The 22310-nt window shown below is 42.3% G+C and overlaps 1 pseudogene; it reads right to left on the bottom strand.

Moving 5' to 3' along the window:
* Window positions 1-317: 317 nt before the first annotated feature.
* Window positions 318-10634, bottom strand: LOC130021162 (syntenin-1-like; annotated as a pseudogene).
* Between the last annotated feature and the right edge of the window lie 11676 nt (window positions 10635-22310).

Below are 22310 nucleotides of genomic sequence, written 5' to 3' on the forward strand. Positions count from 1 at the left end.
TAAAAACATCAAGTTTCCTGTCGGGAAATTATTCTATGAAAGTCAGTAAATCTTGGCCAAATTTCACATCTGTAACATAAGGATAAGGCTACAAGTGTCTTGAAGTCTAACAAGATGTGAGATCAGAGAGATTCCTAGCCATAAGATAAAAAGGATTGCACGTAATATACGCTCCCTGACTCCTAGAAAGCTGCATGTGCGTGATAAAGTTGCTGAAGAAGTAATTGGAATAGTTCAGCAAAATTTCCATGGTGCCATGACTTCTAAAACCCCGAGAATGGTGTGACCCATCAGGTTTTCATTACGCTCTGTACCCTTCATTTAATATGCCCAGAGATAAAAGCAGGCACGATTGTAAGAGTAACTATAGCCACAGCTGTTGGCAGTATGTCTGCAATCTGAGAGTCCTTCAGTCCATTGACATTTTGTCCTTTAATTCCACAGATGTTTTTTTCTGTGCGAGCTCATTTCTGGCTACAGAACTTTCACTGTTGACATTATTTTCTCCATTTTAATGAATAAAACCGGGGCTGGAGCAATAGCACAGTTGGTAGGGCATTCGCCGTGCATGCAGCTGACCTAGGTTCTATTCTCAGCATCCCTGAGCACCGCCAGGGGTAATTCCTGAGTGCAGAGCCAGGAGTAACCCCTCTGCATCACTGGGCCTGACCCAAAAAGCAAAAAAAAAAAAAAAAAAAAGAATAAAACCAACATGCCCAATACTGTCCTATGTGGCAATGGTTCGTTCAAAGGACTTGTTATGAGTGGTCCTCATAACTTCTCTAAAAGCCTGTTGGAGCAGATTTTCCCATTGGTGGGAAATATTTCATCACCAAATCTCAGGCCAAGCAAAGAGGCTGGAGAATTTACCTGGACTAGCTGAACAAAGATACTGTTATCTACTGATTTAAGACTGAGCCTAATGTTTCCATCTTTGTTCTTGTACAAAATGACTTCACAAATCCCTTGCTTAATTTCTTCTTTACAGTTTCCAGCATCATTAATAGTAACGTACTGGAGGGTACTACCAACTGTACCTGAATTGGTGCTCCAGGGATCACAGCCATATTTGCACATATTTCCTTTTCATTTAGACTCAGGCCCACACTGAATGCACTTTAGGAGAGAGATTTCCATCCTGAGAGAGGAACAGAAGTTTCAGACAAAATAGCTGTGTTGGCAGATTTTGCAGAAAGAGCAGTTTGAGCCTGAATTACTTTGTCTACCTACAAGACTTCAAGACATTTCACAGGATTTCTAGACTTCAGAATTTTCAAGATTTCACCCTCCTGCAAATATTCTTAAGCGATCCAAGGATTCTTACCATAATCTTTTTATTTGATTGTGGGAGGTGAAGAGTGGGGTTTACACAGTGATGGTCAGTTATACTCCTGGCTTGGTGCTAGGAATTACTTTTCAACTGTGCTTGGAAAACCCTTAGAACAATCTCTTTTGCAGAGAGAGAGAGAGAGAGAGAGAGAGAGAGAGAGAGAGCAAGTGTGTGTTTCCAGAAATTAAACCTAGGGGCTCACACATGCCAGGCATATAGTCTACCATTGAGTGTAAGCCATAATGATGATGATGATGATGATGATGATGATGATGATGATGATGGTGATGATGATGGTGATGATGATAATAATGATGATTTTGCTTTTTGGGTCACACCTGGCGATGCACAGCAGTTACTTCTGGCTCTACACTTCTACACTCAAGAATTACTCCTTGCGATACTCAGGGGACCATATGGGATGCTGGGAATCGAACCCAGGTTGGCCACATGCAAGGCAGACGTCCTACCTGCTGTACTATCACTCCAGCCCCCAAGCCATGATCTTAAAAGTAGTATTTTCTCAAATTTAGGCGAAAGTTAAATGCCTGGAAGTCATGCTTTGCATGCAGGAGGCTTGGGTTCATTTCCTGGTGCTGTGTGGTCCCTCAAACACTGCAGTTTATACCCTCCCCCACCAAAAGCACTATTTTCTCATTAGAAAAAACCCACAAATATAATTTCAAAGATAAAACTATCTATTGTCCCACTACTGAGAGATAACCGCTAATACAATTTTCAGGGGAGAAAATCTTTAGGGAAGAAGGGGAATTTTGATGTTTGTGTGTATATAGAATCAAGATAAACGGAATGGATATTCTGGGGGGTTCCATTGACCCCATGTGCTCAGGGGTCAATCTCATTGGTGCTCAGGGAACCATATTTGGTGCTGGGGATCAAACCCAAGTCTCTAGTCTTCAAAATATGTGTTCCAGCCATTGAATTATCTCACTGGCTCTGAAACAGACATTTTAATACCTTGGGTGTTTTTTCCCCTTAATTGTTTTGTGAAAAGCTTACTCCTGTTTCAATTCAGATCACCATGAATGAGAATTGAGAGATCTCACAATACCCTCACCAACAATTTCGCTAATTTTAGCAAAGTGGTGTGAACTAATAAAAATATTTATTTTTGTGAAAAATTAATTGTGGAGAAATAAGATTCAGTAGCTCATCAGAGTCCTGTGCAACTCAGCTCATGCCTCATTAAACTATGTTCAACCAAGAGAACAATGGCTTACTGATGGTTCTGCACAACTGCCTGAGAGTAAATAAAATCAAAGAACGAGAAAGAACCGTGCAAGGCAGGCCAAAGAGCCTTCAGCAAGACTTTCAGGGAAGAGACGATGACTTCATCTCTCTGTAATTTATTTGTATCCTTCTTTTCTACAACGTTCCAAAGAGGGGAAACATCTTATGCCTGGGTACAATGTAAAATCAATATTTCTTAAATGTTCCACTTAAGTATATTTAAGACCTACCACCAATTTGCAAGAATGTTTGTCAAAATCACAATTCAAAGAACACCAAAGTTGGAATCTTAGACAGCTTTGAGAAAATTCTGATTTCTGGTCCAGTTAACTCTCCACTGCTGCCATAGATGCCCCTCTGCTTCTGAACTTTTATAGACTTATACCCAATAAACTCCAGAAAGAACCATGCACTGTCACTGACCTTGTGTTGGAACAATGCCTCCTGGCAAAGAGAGAGAGCCCATCTGTGGAATATGTAGAGTTTGATTTTGGTACTTAGAGCTCGTGGCACTGGGGAGGAAGGTACTCAGCCCTACCAGCAGGGAAGATCACTGGTTATGATGTGAGTGTGTAAGGCTGCCCCGGGCATTTCTGGATCACTATATGAGATCATTCAGGAGAAGGAGCAGGAGGGAAGTGAGAATGTTTGGAATGTGTTTTGTGAACATTGAGATACATGGAAAAAAATGAAATACTTTTGTAACTGGTTACAGTCCATGAATGCAATTCAATGCTGTCATTAGTGTCACCATCTGAAAACTGAAATTCCTTCACACTGAACACATTTTTTCTGGTCCATAACTCTTACTTGTCAGTGATGAATGCTGTGATTGTTTGGGGGCCTTTGTCTTAAAAATGTGTGAAATCCTGTTCAGGGAAGCATGGAATTCAAGTACTTCCTCCTGACATTCAAGGTTTAACTTACCAGTAACCTTCCCAAGCAACCTTTGAAGTTTCATCTTTCCCTCAGTAAAATGAGTTTCTGCACATTGCCTCCCTTTTCTCCATGCTTAATGCTATTGCTCCCTCTGGAAGGTCCCTCTTACCCAAGCTGTCAATCAAAGATCATGTCAAATGCCAACCACCTACCTCCACATTCTCCCAGAACTTGATTCCTTACTTCAAAGAAAGGTTTTTGAATTAAGAAAGATACGCCCTACACAATAAAGACAGAGATCTTTGGTTTGTCCCACTGCCTCTTAACAATAAAGTTATTACGAGGGAAGTGGCTATCAAGGACAATATTATCTATCCAGAAAGTCAAGTGACTTGTTTTTATCAGTTCAATGGAAATAGAAGTGACATTGCTTGCTGTTGGGCTGGGAATTTTAAGAAAGATGTATGTGTGGACCAGGGAGATATCTCAAGGGGATGGAGTGAGTCTTGCATGTAGTGAGTCCTGAGTTTGATCTTCAGTAGCACGTGACCTCCTAAGGACTATCAGTTGACACTGGTCACCCAGCAATGATGACCTTAGTAGCACCACTTTGTGGACTGAGTAAAATTGGGATCTGAGCACTGCAGGGAGGTGTCCTTCTACCCAAGAAAGATGCATGCCTTCTTCACTCTTCCACCTACAGGCAGCTGGAAACAAAAGCCTCAAATGCCCTGGTGTGTGGCAGGAGCTCAAGGCAGGAAGAACCTGAATCCTTGAATTCCCAGCTGGAAGGAATGTGCCTGTAGGCTTACAACAGCTTCCTCAGCTCCTTAAGGGGCAGGAGGCAGACATGTGAGTTTAGCCACTAAAGCCACTGAAATATGATGGCTTCTTTCTTAAAGCCATTTTCTTGACTAATACAATCTGGTAACTTCTTCATGCTTGACTCACCATTCTACTTCGTAAGACAGGTGCTCAGAAAAGTATTTGTCACATTTAACTGGAAACTCAGAGACAACTACAAAGGAACTAAATATTAGATGGTACTATTAAGAGTAGTTTAAGGTATCTGGTGCTAGGGAGATGGTACAGGAGTTCATTGACTCTGGTTCAGTCTACCACACTAACCCCCCCACCCCCCGACAACTCCACCTCCACCTCCAGCTCCTTCAAGTGCATCCCTGGATGTCTTTGCCTCAGCTATGACCTGACAGTACCCCATCCTTGGGACCTGGAAGTGAACCACTAGTAGTACCATTGTCTAGGTATTATCAGAGGTGGCCCTGGAGCCCCTTAAATACTACTTGAGGTCCCACTCTCAATCTGAAAAAAAATCTTGTATCCCAAAAAAAATGCTCTTCCAAACCTCTATCCATTTTCCTACCCAAGTCATTGGTGTTTCATGATAAGTTCTTAGATTTTTAGATCAGTGGTTACTTTGTTCTTGGCAAGGAGAAAAGACGTTTTGAGAATTGTCAGTCATTCTGCTTGAATAGGTGTGCCAAATTTTCTGCTGGTAATAGGATACAGATGGCATGAATGAAAAAATACTGGCATGATGAAAGCTATTTCTCTTTGATTGTCAGATATTTGGGTCATATTTTCAAATGAGACAGAGTGAGTGGTTGGGGCCTCTTGGCTAACAGCAGTTTCATTCACACTTCAACTATACTCTCATTGTGAAATGAAACACTGGTAGTATTCTTAGGTTGAGATAAGTCATGCAAAAGGAAGGTATCTATTAGCTCAAAGCCCCAAATCATACTAAAACAGAGATTGGTTACCAGTCCTCCAAACCAACATCACAAGATTACTACCTATTACATTAGAAAATCAGAAGGCAACTCTATATTTACAGTTGCTAACAGAGTTGATCTTGAAATTTTTCATCAGGGGCTGGAGAGATAGTACAGCAGATAGGGCATTTGCCTTGCATGCAGCCAACTCAGGTTTGATGCCCAGGATACCATATGGTACCCTGAGCACTACCAGGAGTAATTCCTTAGTACAGAGCCAGGAGTAACCCCTGAGCATAGCCAAGTGTGATCCAAAAAAATGCATTTTTTAAAAATTTCATTAAGTCTCTTTACTAAACATACAGCTAACATCATATTCAACAACAACAATAACAACACAAGAACCACAAAAAATAATCCTAAAAACCTTTCCTCTAAGATCAGGCATAAGACATTGCAGGGCATGGTCCAAATCTCTCCTTCCTTCTCTCCTCCATGATTAAAAAAGAGAATGGGGACAGGAAACAAAGAGACACTTCTGTGAAGAGGATATATGGGTAGCAAGTAGGCATGTGGAAAAGTGTTCTTCATGAGGGAAATGAAAATCAAAACAGCAATGTGATATCATCTCACACCAATGAGATTAGTGCAGAAATAACCAATGATGACAGGAATGTGAGTAAAAAGAACCCTAATCCATAGTGGATAGGGTAGACAATATTTGTCTACTTCAATCTCTTTGGTAAACAGTATGGAGACCTCAAGGAATTAGGAACCAAACTTCCACATGACGCAACCAGTCCACTTTTGTTATCTACCCCCACAGTTCAAAAACAATATTTTTAAAAGGTACTTGCACTTCTATGTTTATTGCAGCATTCTCCACAATATCTAAGATCTGGAGGCAACCCAAGTGTCCAAGAGTGTGTGTTTTCAGAAGGTCCGGTGGTGCTCTATCTCTCCCACCTTAGTCTCGAGCCATTTCCCCCACGCCAGGGAGGTCGATGGCGATGGGCAGGCGAAGGAATGAACGAGGGCCAGGCTGGTAGGTTTCAATTGTGGTTTATTCCAATCTTCACTCTCACCTCTGATTCTGCCCTCTGGAGCCCAAGCTCCTGAGCCGGAGCCCGTGTCTCAGCTTGAGCCTCTGCCCGAGCCTCAGCCCTAGCTTCAGTCTCTGCTCTCTCGAGCCCAGGCCCCCTTCGAGCTTACAGTCTTCGTTTATATAGCAATCACATAGGGTGGTGACACAAAGGTGGGTTGAACATTAACAAATCAGCAAAGAGAGGTAAAACCACTCAAGGATTAAATCTCATTTATTCCAGAGACTATAAAAACCAGCTCCTGGAGGGAAAACAGTGCAGTCTCCTGCCCCCGCGCCTGGCTATTCCTCGCCGGGGCCCCTTGGAGGGGAGCGGGTTGAGCTTTCCTCCCCACCCTGACCAGGGCCCCGGCAGCCAAAGACCTCCAGGACCAGCCACCACCATGCTGAGACCACTCTCCGCACACCTGAAGGTACCGGCAGAGGGACAAAGCCACGTGGGTTCGAGACCGAGATCTCCAAGCCTACTCGGATTGGAGTCGAGCATCCTCCACCCAGATCCTCCAAATTCCAGTAGGCGGGGGTCACACCCACCAACTGGCCCCCTGGTGCCGTGTAATCCCATCAGCGGCCAAGACTCAGAGACTATAAAAACCAGCTCTCGGAACCGCGCGGACACATTTGCGGCCACGTGACATCTTATTATGACATCTCATTCCTACTTTGACAAACTGGCAGGCTACCGAATGTAGCCTGCCCACACGGCAGAGTCTGGCAAACTCCCCGTGGCGTACCCAATATGCCAAATACCAGTAACAATGATGGGTCTCATTCTCCTAAAGAGCCTTGAATATAATCTCAGGGCTAGGATGAAGGAGACGTTACTGGGGCCTGCTTGAGGCAATCGACGAATAACAGGATGAGCAGCTGTGAGCTGTCATTCTGTATGAGCCCAGTAAGAGATAAACTTACAGTTTGGTTCTTCCTGATGACATCTCACTATATATATATATATATATATATATATATATATATATATATATATTACAGTCCTCAGGCCAGGTTAGTCTTCCTAGCCCCGGCAGGGTCCTAGTCTCGTCGTTACTTACTTTTGGATCATGACAGCATTTGTCCATGATCATGCCCTCAACTTAGAGTTGAGTATCATGGTGCTTTGGCCTGGCCCATTTTGATGCCAGAGTAGTTCACAGCTTGCCCTGGGTCCATTCAGTCCCTCGTTGGGACCCTGCTTTTGGGGTGCTAGGAACTAAGGGCAACTGAGTCAAGAAAGCAGATGCCCAGCAGTAAATATTATTCAGAGTCAATCAACTTCCAAGTTACAAAGCATAATATTAACTGTCTCCCTGTGTCCATACAGAAAGGACATTGCTTTAAGGTAAACTATGCAACGGACATAACTTACAATACAAGCTCAGTGTCCTTAGAAGGATCTGATCTTACAAGCTAACAGAATCTGATTAGGGAGAAAAGGTGATTAACTGGCTGGGGAGGAGAGCACAGAGAAGAGTTTACAGATAAACAGAGGAATGGGAGTGACTGGGGAGCACTGTGATGGGTGTAATGGATAAACCTGAGCTCCCTATGGCAGTGTTATTCTACACAAGAGCAGATGAGAAGATAAAGAACTGTGGTATAACTAAATGCTATTCAAGCTATAAGGAAAATTGAAATCCTGCAACTTGCTGCTACATCGTCGGAACTATTAGGTATCAAGCTGAGTGAAGTCATCAGAGGGACAAATACAGAATGTTCTTTCTCCTATGTGGAATATAAAGAAACAGGGCAATGGAAATGAAGACTGAGACTGCCAATGGGAACAGTCCCTGAGAGTCTGGCCAGGATGGAGAAAATGGAAGGGAACCTGGAGGCATTGCAGGAAGGAGACGGGCACTCTGGTGGTGGGTATGGTAATAGAGCATTGTGAGCCTAAAGAATATATAAGTGTTATTTGGTATATGTAGGTTGCAAGAGATTATCATTAAAATTTAACTTATGCTTAAACTATTAATTGGATTGATCATCTAGAATAAAAGCCAAAATACAATGATTGCTGCTTTAAGAAAAACTTCAAATGTAGTTCTCTATTGAACTGAAAAATAATAAATAAATAAATAAATAAATAAATGGAAGCGTACACTAGTTCAGAGCAACATAAAGGTATGTGCTCATCATTCATGTTTAGTTTCATTTCAGATTTTTCTAGTCGCTGTATAGTGGGAATTTCTTTCTTTTCAGAGTTACTGTTATTTTTTCTGAAAAATAAATTCCTATGTATTTAATGTAAGAATTCTTATGTTAAGTAGAATAAATTTACTCTTTTTCAATTGTACATTAAGTGTGACAATACCCAGCCCTGGCATTTCACTCTGAACATTATGTAACCTATTATCTGGCTTATCTGGGTCTTAAGAATTTGACCTGAGGGGCTGGAGCCTTAAGGGGCACAGCGGGTAGGGTGTTTGCCTTGCACACAGCCAACCTGGGTTAGATTCCCAGCATCCAATATGGTCCCTCGAGCACCGCCAGGAGTAATTCCTGAGTACAGAGCCAAGATAACTCCTGAGCATCGCTGGATGTGACCCAAAAAGGGAAAAAAAAAAAAGAATTTGACTTAAGAGAATTTGTTCTGTTTTTCACTCCTCCCTGTAAACAAAATAACATAATATTTTAACCTGGTTGTCCCTCTCTTTGATTTATGCCTATCCTATTTTAAATAGAAAAGTATACATCTAAATTTTAGTTAAGTTTATAATTGATTTCAAGAAAAACAATGTTCAGTGAAGAGTATCATATTAAGAGTATAATCAATTAATTATATAAATGCATATGTACATACAAACATATATAAATATATAACCATTTACCTCATAAATACATCAAGTCTAAAGTCATGTCTATAATAAGTGTTGATATTATTAGAATATGAATTATGAATTATTTTGAATTTACATTTTTCTTTAATTTTCAGTTTTTCAATTCTTGACTTATAATACTTTAGTATTTAAGAAAATGACACTTAAAATCAAACACAAAGGCTCTATAGAATATGATTATATCAAACATTCATTATGCAGTTTACAAATCATGTCAAATCATCAGCTTCCTCATTTATAAATAACAGAGTAAATTAAATGTTTTCTGTGATATACCTTCTATCTCTAAAAGCCTCTAGGTCTCTGAACTATGTAGGCAGCACCCAATAAGTAAAACCAAAACAGTAGATGATGTCTCTGATAAATCTCAAAGGACCCAATCTTGGGGTGTCATGTTACAGTAGTCAGAGTTTGTCCTGAACATTTGGGACACACACCTAGTGTCCTGGCTAGATCTTATTTTCCTCACTTGACAAGTGGGGATACTATTTCCCCTTAAAGATTGTTCAAAGTGTGGAAATGTGATTAAAAAAAAAAAGGTCTTTGCATGTTGGCTGGCATGCAGTAGAAGTTGCATGAATGATGGTTTTCTCATCAGTCTAAAATTTGATCTGTTTACTTGCCCAACTTCACTTTTTTTTTTTTATTAAAAAATTTTTAAATAGTGAGACATCATGAGGTACAGTTGCAGACTTACACAATTTTGTGCTTGGGTTTCAATTATACAATGATCAAACACCCATCCCTCCACCAGTGCCCATTTCCCACCACCACGGATCCCAGTATCCCTCCCACCCCCCATCCCCCATCCCACCCTGCCTCTGTGGCAGGGCATTCCCTTTTGTTCTCTCTCTCTCCTTTTGGGTGTTGTGGTTTGCAAAAGAAACACTGAGTGGCAATCATGTTTGGTCTATACTCTACTTTCAGCACCAACTGCACTGGTTTTAAACTGTGTTGACTTAAATTCTCATTTTGAACCCTGCTGCTGGAAGCAGAGACTCACCCCTGTGAGCATGAAGCCATGTTCAGCTTCAGGAAGTAGACAGGTTCAGACTGGAACCTGAGGGCAGCACCCTGTGAGGTCAGTGTCCAGGCCAGCAGGTGTCCAGGTATCCAGGGCTCCATGTGTCTAAGCCTCCAGGTGTCTGGATGTCCATGTCCCAAAGCCTCCAGGTCTCTGGGTACCCAGGTGTCTAGGTCTCAAAGTGTCCAGGTCTCCAGCCTTCAAACCTCTAATTCTCCAGGTCTAGGTCTCCAGACCTCCAGGTGTCCATGTCTAGGTCTCCAGTTCTCCAGGTCTCCAGGCCTCCAGGCCTTCAGGTCTCCAGGTCTCTAGGAATCCAGGAATCCAGGTATCCAGACCTCCACATCTCCAGCTCTCTAGGTCTCTAGGCATCCAGGCGTCCAGGTCTCCAGGTCTCCAGGTCTCCAGGCCTCAGGGCCTTCAGGTCCTCTCTGGTCCTGTGCAGAGTGAGCAGAGCAGGCCACGGAGAAGCCTGCATGCAATAGGTCTTCCTTTATATTTACTACTCAACCAACTACAGCCTTTCTTCCTATCTCCGACCCTTCCTACAGAAAATGTTTGACAGGACAGATTATGAGCCAGACTCCATGCTTGGCACCAGTATTTAAATAATAAATAAGATATTGACTCTGAACTTAAGGAGCTTATAAGTCTGGATGGAGAGACAGATAGAAAAGTAGCAAGTTTGTGTAATGACCCTGAACATACAGTAAGTGCATGGCCCAGAGGAGGAGGACTCAATTCGGTTTAGCTGTGAACAGGTCACAGGACATGATGAGAGTTGATTCCTTCCTTCCTTCCTTCCTTCCTTCCTTCCTTCCTTCCTTCCTTCCTTCCTCCCTCCCTCCCTCCCTCCCTCCCTCCTTCTCTCCCTCCCTCCCTCCCTCCCTCCCACCCTTCCTTCCTTCCTTCCTTCCTTCCTTCCTTCCTTCCTTCCTTCCTTCCTCTCTTCCTCCCTCCATTCTCCCTCTCTCTTCCTCTTTCTTTCTCCCTTTCTTTCTTTCTTTCTTTCTTTCTTTCTCTTCTTTATTGCTTTTCTTTCTTTCTTTTTTCTTTCTTTCTCTTTCCTTCTCTCTCCTTAAAAAGTGTTTATATTTGTTAAAACATCATGATTTACAGAGTTTTCATAAAACAGTTGTTTCAGGCATACAGTGTTCCAACACTAGTCCCAGTGTCAGTGTGACTTTCTCCACCGGTGCCCCCAGTTTCCCTCAGTTTCCCCTTTAGCAGGCACATAGCAATTTTACTTTACATTGCTTGTTTCAACAAAACTTGTGACAGAAGTAGATTGTGTCCCAATACTAAAGATGTGTTTAGAGAGGGATGGGAAGTACTTGCGGAGGTTTTTCCATTAGGAAGATTCATGGAACTTAGTTTGCCAAAAGAAGTGTGTGAAATAGGGAGAGAACATGAAGGACATAATTCATGCTTACGATTATTAACAAAATGAATTGAGAAAATAGTCTTTGGATATAATTTACCAGAAGAAATCATATAAATGACGAAAAACTTGAAGATACATTCAACTTCACTAAGCATGAGGTAAGTGCCAATCAAAACCTCAGTAAGAGATCACCCCATCAGTTAGGATGAGTTTTCTGAAACAATCCTCTTCTTCCTTCTCCTCCTCCTCTTTAACATATCATATGTTGGCTGATGTGAAAAATGTGAAATTTCTGTACACTGTGGTTGTGAATATGAAATGGTGTAGCAACTATGCAAAATCATAGGTCAACTACTTTGTTTTTTTTTTTTTATGTAGGAGTACTGCTATTTATTCAGCCACAAATTAGCTGATTGAATTGGGCATAAACTCCACCTTACTTTTTAAAAAATTTTTTATAATTGTATTTATTGAATCACCATGAGAGCAGTTACAAAGCTTTCGGGTTTAAGTCTCAGTCATACAATGAAACACTCATGCCTTCACCAGTGCCCTTTCTCTATCACCTAAAACCCCATTATACCCCCATCCCACACCCTCCCCCACCTGTGGGGAAGATGATTTTCATATTACTCTCTCTCTCTACTGTGATTACATTCAATATTTTTACACCAGACCCACCATTATTATTTGGGATTTTACCCCAACACTCAGATCTGCTGATAAGGCAACAGTAGACAATTTGTTTTCTATTGCTGGTTATGAATAACATATGATGTCGCGTGGGTGTGGCTGTAGTAGTGGCGGCGTGATTTTGAAATTTTGAAATTTTCAATTAAATCTGGAGGGATTTCTGCCAAAACCTGCAGAGTTTCGAGATTTGTTTCTGAGTCTCTGGGATCATGGCCGTCAAGCAGCTTGATCAGGAGCCAGAGAGGCTGTTCGTGGGCAGCGACTTGGGGTCTCATTGGGATGGGGAGGAAAGGGCCAACTCCACCCTCATCCCATGAGGCCTCACGTGTCTTGTCACTGTGGGCCCAAACCTGACTGTCCAGTGGCGTCTGGAGGATTGCGGTCACCAGGCCGCTAGGGGAAACAGGCCAAGGCACAAAACCTATTCTCACCTGGGGTGGCCCAGCACATGTAACTTACTGCAGGGACTGGATGCATTTCTGCCAAAAGCCGTTGGGTTTTGAGATTTGTTTCTGAGTTTCTGGGATCATGGCTGTTAAGCAGTTCGATCAGGAACCAGAGAAGCCACGCCTCCAATTATATAGCTGAGCCCAAGGTGGTTTGTGGGTGTGTCTCTCACATACCTAACTTTTGGCCATTTACTTTCTTGGTAGACTTTTCTCTAAGTTTTTGGGGTCTGGCCAAAGGCACAGCAGCAATTTTGGGGCATCTGGAAGTCTGAAGTCACCATCAGGCTGCTGATGTACTCGCCTCAAAGGTACAGATTGACCTGTTGGCTGCACCGTACCCCCTCAACTACTTAAAAATTAAAAATAAATTACAGGACTGGAGAGATAGTATAGCAGGCATTTTTCTTTCTGCCTTGCTTGCATCTGACCCTAGGCACCCCATGTGTTTCCCTGAGCACCACCAGGAATGATCCCTGAGACCCTCGGAGCAAGTCCTGAGCCTCACTGGGTGTGGCCTCCAAAAAGAAACAACCACAAATTAAAATTATCATTATTATCCAGCAATCCCCTTTCCTGGTATATAAATGGAATAATTAAAAGCAGAATCCTGAAGAAATATTTGTACACCTCTGTTTATTATAGCACGCACAAGAGCCAAGAGGCAAAGCCATCCACAGATGAATGGGCTAAGGAAAATGTAGCATATCCCTACCTCAATGAATAGAATTCAGCCTTTACAAGGAGGTACTCTGGCCATGCTCAAACATGGGTGAATCTTGAGGATGGAGGGCGAAGTTACTTAGCCACAAAAAGAGCAGCAGCACGTGCTTCCATTTACATGAGGTATCTGAACTCTTCACAGAAACTGGAATGCTGATGACCAGGGTCTGGGGAGGGGGCTATGGAGAGTTGTTTAATAGGACTAGAGTTTCAGTTTTACCAGAGATAGTTCTAGAGCTCTATTGCATAACAACATTCATATAGTCAACACGAATGTAGTAAAAACGTATTGATGGTTAAGATAATAATTGTCATGTGTCAATAATGGCAGGGAATGATCATGCTGGACAAGAACTGAATGTTAAAAGTAAGTAAAGGGATAGTCCTGATAACCTGTCAGTATCTGTATTGCAAACCACAATGCTCAAAAGGAGAGAGAGAGAGAGAGAGAGAGAGAGAGAGAGAGAGAGAGAGAGAGAGAGAGAAGAAAAGCATCTGCCATAGAGACAGAGGGGGGAAGGTGATGATGGCAGGGAAACTGGGGACACTGGTCTGGTTTTGGGAAATGTACACTTGTGGAGGGATGGGTGTTGGAATACTGTATGACTGAAACCTAATCATGGACAGCTTTGTAAGAGTCTAGTTCACAGTGATTCAATAAAAAAAAAATTAAATAAAGAAATGTCATGTGTTTCCTTTTAACCACAATTTTAAAAAAAAATAGAAAAAAACTGGGAATGGTCTCTTGAAGGCCATGTGGCTCTGTGTGTTTTATAATAGGGACACAGGTACACCTGCATTTTCTTTTCTTCTTTCTTTCCTTCCTTTGGCTATTTTTGGGGGGGGGGGGTTTACACCCTGTGATGCTCAGGGGTTCCTCCTGGCTCTGCACTCAGAATTACCCCTGGCAGTGTTTGGGGGACCATACAGGATGGCGGGAATCAAACCTGGGTCGACTGCATGCAAGGCAAAAGCCCACCATGCCATACTATTGCTGTGGCCCCACTTTAGAATGAACAGGGTCACAAACACTTGGCTGCAGTGTTCACAGGCTGTTTTAGTTTTGTCATGGTGCTGGATAATTCTCATGTGTGGGCTGGTGCTGGGAATTGGACTTGAGGCCTTATACTTGCAAAGCAGGTGTGAAAGCACTCAAACCTGCATTTTAGACAGCGCTGCCAGGAGAGTTTCTGGACTGACTACGTGGACAGATTATAGAGCCTAGAAAGCAACTGCAACTGTGCAGATGGTGCTAAGGAGCAGTGAGAAGCTCCAAAGAAAAAATGGAAAAAAGATGTGTACTTAGCCAGGACCCAGGCATGGCCATTCTGAACATTTCCAATGTTGCAATGATCCTTGAGCCAATTAGAAAGAGTAGTGATTGGGAGAATGTATCAGAAATTCAGAACCTTCCCGTTACTCTTCCTTCTGCCTCTATGCTATGGAATTTACCAGCAATGGTACCACACTCTACAGAAGTGCATCCTTGGGGAGACTTTTTTGAATTTCCACATTGGAGAAAAACTTTTTCCTTGTAAAAAGGCATTCAAGTGTGACTGCTCAGTGGGGGGTGCGGTGGTGGTGTCACTGTGTGTGTGTGTGTGTGTGTGTGTGTGTGTGTGTGTGTGGACTGTAAATCCCTGAAATTCAGGAGCATTCTCAGAAGGAGTTCTACCAAGTCTTGGCACAACTCAGATTTTGATGCCACCAAATAATAGCTCAAGAACTGAAGGCCCAGAATCATTTTTTAATGAATAATCTTTGGTAAAATAGTATTAAGAAATCTACTTTATTATTATAATTTACAAGTGATCAATTCTCTTCTTTTTGTCCTTTGAAATTTCATTGCTTCCAAACCTAGATTTTATCATTCCCCTAAGAATATCCTAAATGCTGTTTCTGCTTCCTGTCATTTAGCTATGATTTGATTTGACCTATATGTTTAATTGTATATTTTGGGGGAGTTGGTATCATATAAATTAAATTGTTTTGTGATATTGCTAGTCTTAGGAAATAAAACCAAGAGTATTATGTCTTTACAAAGTAGATGATTTGCATGTTTTGTAAAGTGCTTAGAACAGTATAAACATGAGATAATTTAAGTTGTGAGAGGCGGGAGTAGGGGAAAATTTCATTTCCCTTCTCCCTTGAAAAATATTTGAGGTTTAGTAGTCACATCTCTCTCTGTTTTTTTTTTTCAATTGAAGTTGCTTTGAGATAGGAACCAGGAAAATGGCCCCCTGTAAAAGAGATAAATGTATCATCTGAAAATTTGGTCCACTTAAAAGAAAATTAACTCCCATACATGTTTAAGTGTCCTTGTTAGTTACTGTGGTACAAATTATATTCAATAGAGGTTTCATGCTGAGAAAAACATGAAGTACATAAGATGAATGCATTCACTGTGATTATTCTTTTCAAGAGCTAGAAAATAACTACTTAGAAAGATTATGCATGAGTGTAATTGCTGTTTAATGAAGAAAAACTGAGGAAAATAATTATAAGAGTAAAGAAGATATTTCCTAACCATCTGTCATTTAAAAATAAGAAACAAAAAAGAAAACATCGTATTTCCGTTTTTTCCCCCCCAGAAAGATTTGGAAGTGATGCCTAAAGGCAGTACTGAGATGGAATATACACAAAAGAACGTTGCACCAAGAAATTGGAGATTTCTGTATAACTAATGAAGAAATATGAGATTTCTCTATATGTCAAAGATCTCGCGAGAGCCAAAACCAAGTTGTGTTTTACCATTTCAATCAATCACTTGCATCTGACATTTCGATATTGCCAAGGTGAATGAATATTCCCAACTAGGAGGCCAAAAGAAAGTCATTTCCTCCTATGGGGGAAGGAGAGCCGGTGGCAGTTTTTCAATTTCTTGTTTTTTTTCAAAAAGTACTGAAGAAATAGTAGTAATCCAAGAAAGCACTATATTTATTAGCCTAAGAAAGCTTTTTTTTTTTTTTAAAAAGAAACACATTTTGTAGATGTTCTCTGCTGTTGAAGTCGATACTCCTCAGCCAGGAGGTATTATTAGCCCCTACAATCTGCCTATCAGAGTCCTCCAGCCTGGGAGGAGCGGATGAGGTGGCTGCAGGGGGGAGGGCGGCACCGGGAATTCTGCATTGTGATGGGGGTGCTGTTGTTCTCCAACAGGGGAGTTAATCACCAGACAAGAAAACAATGCAAGCGATGTGGCGAGGCAGTATGTGATTAAGGGTGCAGCTGGAAGTCGTCTCTCTCTTTCTCTCTCCTGAATTTCCAGTGTTCTTCATCTGTGCCTCTCCAGGCACTTTCCCCTTCCTCTGCTATTTCTCTTTTCTCCCCCTTCTCTGCCAGGGCAACCCCAGCTGAACTCCAGCAGGGCCAGCTCCCGCCCCGTTGCTTCAGGGGATCCTCACTCAGAACCTCCTTGGCTCTCACCCTGCCCCCCACACTGCCAGCCCACCCTTCTTTGTTCAGTACCAGGGCCACGAAGAACCAGCTGGGCTGTGAAGGGGATGAGGGCAACGGTGTGGGTTTGCATGGAGCTTCTCACTTGGAACAAGAATAGGTGGAATACAGTAAATGTCTGAGACAGACCGTTTTGGCCTCTGGAAGCATCCTTCCGTCCCCTTCGGTGGGGGGGGGGGGGGATATGAAAATGCCTTGATTTCTTTTCTGGGATCCATCTGTTTCCTATTGTCTGCCTCAGGTGGGACTGTCCTCCAGGGCAATTACACACAGGGACCTGGACAATCCCACTCTTATGAAGACTGATTCAGCCCTAATAAGGACAGAAATGGGGTGGTGGGGTGGTGGAGGGGTTGACTCATCCCAGTGTTTGCCTTCCAGTTGATGAGGAATATTCGTTGAGTGTCATCCTTTGGAAGATTAAAGATGGTTAGCTCATACAGAGACGGAGTTCATACCCCTTTCCTTTTCCGTGGGCATGTACTGTGGTCACCTGAGCAACAGAATCCACAAAAAAAGTGACTGGTAAGGACTAGAGAATGTCTGGTGAGTCCTTCCTACTTCCTTTCTTTCAGGAAGTTCTCTCAAAGCCCCTAGCTGTCATTTAAGCCCAGTTACACGGAGGGTAGTCCTGCCTGCTGTGGAGGAGCACAAGCTAGCTGTATGGAGAATTCTCAGGGACAAACACGTTTCCCACCAACACGCTACTCTGTCACCCTAGTTCAAGTCACCACCCTATGAGGGAGGTCATCCTCACAAGACTTCAGTCTCAAAAGCCACCAGACCTGCCCAGTAAGAACAACCCAGATAAACCCCATGCTCACCCCAGGCATGAGTGGTAATAGTCACGATCACGATCATCCTGTTGTTGGTCGATTGCCTCGAGCAGTCACCAGTAACATCTCCTTCGTCCTAGTCCAGAGATTTTAAAAAGTGCCATAATCAATGCTCTTTCAGGGGTAGGAGAATGAGACCCATCATTGTTACTGGTATTTGGCATATTGAGTATGCCACGGGGAGTTTGCCAGACTCTGCTGTGCGGGCAAGATACTTTCGGTAGCCTGCCGGATTCTCCCGGTAATAGTGATAATAGTAAACGGTTGTTTTCATCTGCTAAGGGTGGAGGTGGCTTCTTCTTTGACAGTGGCAGATAACTGAATGACACCTAAACTCCCAGCTCCTCAGAGGAGTTTTGCTACCCTTTCCTCCCGAGTATTTTCAAAGCTCCCTTTCTCCCAGTATGGCTATAGTGCTGTCTACTGTTCACAGCTCCCAGCCTGTTGTCCTCAGCTTGCTAATGCACTTTCTTTTGTCTGTTCTTTCTGTGTCTCAACTTCCCTGGGATTAGAAATCTATAGAAGAGAAGAGAAGAGGGGTTATAGGAACTTTCATTATAGGGTTGATGTGAAGGAAAAATGAATCAAGTATCTGTAAATCACTTCATGCGTTACTTAGCACAAAACCAGAGCTTAAGGAGTGTGGCCTGGCTGGCTGCCATTTTTAAAAAGTATTGATCTGAAGGGTTAGGGAGATGGCTCAAAGAATTTGTGCTTTGCATGCATGAACTCCAAATTTGATCCCTGGGACTCAGTGATACCCTGGCACCATCAGAAATGGCAACAGAGCAATGTGCTGGGAACAGCCAAAAAGCAACACTAAGAGTGGAGCCCCCTAAAAATATTAATCTATGAAATAGATTTATCTGTGAAATAGCCCCATGATTTGCATGAGATAATTATGTCTAAAGAGTCTCAATCAGAGAGGAGGATCAAGCCACTTCTCGTTGCCCTGCACAACAATTTAAACAAATATTTGAGTGAGTTGCATTTGAATGAGCATTTTCACTAGAATATTGTAGAATTCTGGCTTCTTGGTGAAGTGGGTGGCTCTTAGCTGCTTCTCCTGGGAAAGCCCTGGATAGATTGGCTCTTGCTGCTCCAGCTCCCCCTGAGATGGAACCTGTGCTCTCCTGTGCACCACATCCAGTTTTCCAGACACTTCCGGCTGTCACCTTGACTCACTAACACCCCCTGTCTGTCCCTTACTTAACCAAGTAACTCAGGGAAGACGGGAAAGTAGGGAGAGAAGGCAGGAAGTATTCTTTGGCAGGTGGGTGAGCTCTTCCGGACTATGGCTACTCTGGCAAGAATTTTAATAAAGAAAGCATGCTCTCTTTTGTAGGAGAATCAAATCCGCCTTTGTAGAACAAAACCTTATTTCATTCACTAGGATGAAACAACTGCTTGATTTGGAGATGAGATGTGCTCTCATTCAAAGACTTGTAAACTATGATTTCTTCTTGTCTGGGAGAGCCTGGAGGGAAATATCTCTGAAAATGTTGTAAAAGGAGCATGGCACCAAAATGTTTTTTCCTTCCTTTCCTTTTGTTGTTGTTGCCATGCCTGGGAGTGTCTCGCACTTACTATGCTGGGGAGTCATACACCCTTGGTTACGTGTGCTTCGTGGGTGGGGGAGGGGTTGTTTTGTTGCAGTACGGAGGACTACTATGGCTGTGCCAGGGATTGAACTCATAGTCTTATGTTTTGCACTAAGCCACATGCCCAGAACACTAAGCCAAAATGTTTTGAATGTGTGTGTGTGTGTGTGTATACATTCATACGTATATATGTGCTAGTTAGCATAGCCCAATGGCATATTGGGGGCTCTTTCAGGGTCTGGAGAATGGGGCCTGTTATTGTTACTGTTTTTGGCATATCAAATACGCCACGGGTAGCTAGCATGTGACAGGGACGGATGGAGACATTACTGGCACCCACTTGAGCAAATTGATAAACAACAGGATGACAAGTGATACAAGTGATACATATATATATGTGTGTGTCTATGTATGAGTTCCATACCTGGTGTCAATCAGAGATTACTCCTGCATCCGTGCTCAGGTATCATTCCTGGTGGTGCTTAAAGGGTCATATGTGGTGCTGGGGATTGAATCTGGCCAGCCATGTTCAAGGCAAGTGCCTTACCCTCTGTACTCTTTCTCAAGCCCATGAAATATTTCTGTATCAAAAGAACAGATGCTTCTTTTAGTGTGGGGAGGTGCTTGGGAGCTACTCAAAGCTCTGTGCTCAGGGGCCACTCCTGACAGTGCTCAGGGACCATGTGAGGCCAAGGAGTGAACCAGGGCCTCTGACATGCAAAGCATGTGCCCTTTAAAGTTGACAGAATAGATGCTTTTAAAGGAAACTTCTTATTTGAATTTCTTAGCTCTCCTTTGCAATCTAACTTTTCTATGTAAGTCTCAGTCAGCATTAAACTTACACATACACTCACACAAATTCTCGCCCACCCCCAGAGCTAAGATTTCTACCCTTTTAGAAAGGGAGTGTATTCAAAGGGATTCTGTGCTCTTGCAGTAAATAAAATTCTTTTAGGATCTCTTGACTTGCTGTTTTGTCCGAGATTATTGAAACGACTCATCCTAGTGGAGGCTACAGATAAAGATGCTCTGTCAGCCCTGTGAGTGCATTTGCCAATGTCCCCCCTCACAGACCCCAGTTTCCTAGCTGGGACACTCTGTCCGGCACTGGCTGTCGAATGCAGCCAGTTGAGTGGCTGTGTTTCTCTCCAGGTCAGGCCTAACCCTGGTCTACTGACAGGCAACAGAGAGAATCAAAGAAGGGCCCTTTGTTTCACTTGGGGTATAAGAGGGCACTTCCCTGGTCCAGAAGGGGAGAACAGTTGATCCACAGTTGATAGCAGATTTAACAATCTACCAGTGAGTCATCACCTAGGAGATATGCAGGAATATGAAAGCAACTTTTGGGAAAGATTTCTGTCAATGACTACAAACGTGAATAAAATTTGAAGGATAGCAATAATTTAAAAACGGTTTGGAGCTGAAGAGATAGCACAACGGGTAGGACGTTGCCTTGCATGCAGTTGACCCGGGTTCAATTCCCAGCATCCCATATGGTCCCCTGAGCACTGCCAGGCGTAATTCCTGAGTGCAGAGCCAGGAGTAACCCCTGTGCATCGCCAGTGTGACCCAAAAAGAAAAAAAAAGGTTTATGGTCTCATCCTCAAAGTAATTGGATTTAAGATCTTCATGTAGTTTTTGCCAAGCTGTTTTTTTTTATAATGGTTTACAGACATAGTAATTTTGAATTTGATCTTTTCACCTGATATGCTCTGTTAAACATTTTTCCTTGTTATTATCTGATAATATTTGCAGACGAATATTATTTGTTTCATGGAATTACTTTCCTGATACTTACACATCTCATTTGTTTCCCTTATTTGTTTTCTGGACCACACCTGATATGCTCAGGGCCAACTCCTGAAGCACAGCAGGCACTCGACCTGCTATACTATTTCTTCAGACTCATGTTTCCAATTTTTATAACTAAAATGCCATTAGTGTTTTGTACTGTTTGGATCATGTCTGTATGTCTAATCTTCAGAAATTCAATAACCAAGTAAGAAAAAAACACAGAGACTATTATAGGTCTTAATGACTAGTATCACGTTATTTTTCAGGATTCTTTAAACCAGTTTCAACTGTCACCTCAAATATATGAGAGGGAATGTGTTGTCATGCTCTTCCAAGTAATGACTATAATCAGATTTTAAAATCTTAAATTGGTTAACATAGTACCTATTAATTTATATTACCTTGACTCTGTTCATAATGAATGGTCTTATAAGTATTAATATTTGGGTTTTCATATGACTGACAGTCAATATCTTTTGTGCACTTGATATGAATATTTTAGTGTTTTCTTATCTTCCTGTGGAATTTCTGTATAAATTACTATCAAATCTTCCATTACGTTGTTGGAAACATTTTTTATAATGGTGCAAATTTATTTATATATTGAAAATGTAGAAATATTTGGGGAATAAAGTAGGATAATTTCACAAACCTATGTCCAGCTTTATCAGGCAAATATGTTTTTGAAAAAAATTAGGAAAATGGATCCTGGGAGATAATTGCTTTGCACATGGCTGATTCGGTTTCTAACCCCAGCACCCCATATGATCCTCTGAGCCCCTCCAGGAGTGATCCCTGAGGGCAGAGCAAGAAATAAGCCCTGAGCACCACCAGGCATGGGCCCCAAATACACACACACACACACACACACACACACACACACACACACACTCAGTAACCACTGAAAAATGAAACAGTTTGTTGAGAAAAATGAAATAGGCAAGAAATAAAACCTATTTGAAAATAAAAGGGATAATGCAGTGAGAGTTGTTCTACCTGATATTAAGTCAATAAATCTGCGAGAAGTGAAACAGTGGGCTCATGGAAGATGGCTAATGGTCAGTGAACAGAACAGGGAGACAACTCAGGAATCACCCTTCACAAAATGATCCCAAGAACTGAAAGGTGGGAGCTTGGGAGTAGTACAGGACTTAGGGTGCTTGTATAGCACATGGCTAACCATCGTTTGATCCCCAGAACCACAGGAGTGTTCATCGTCGG

This window comes from Sorex fumeus, unplaced genomic scaffold (genome assembly GCF_029834395.1).
Source record: "Sorex fumeus unplaced genomic scaffold, SorFum_2.1 ptg000014l, whole genome shotgun sequence".
Lineage (NCBI taxonomy): Eukaryota > Metazoa > Chordata > Mammalia > Eulipotyphla > Soricidae > Sorex > Sorex fumeus.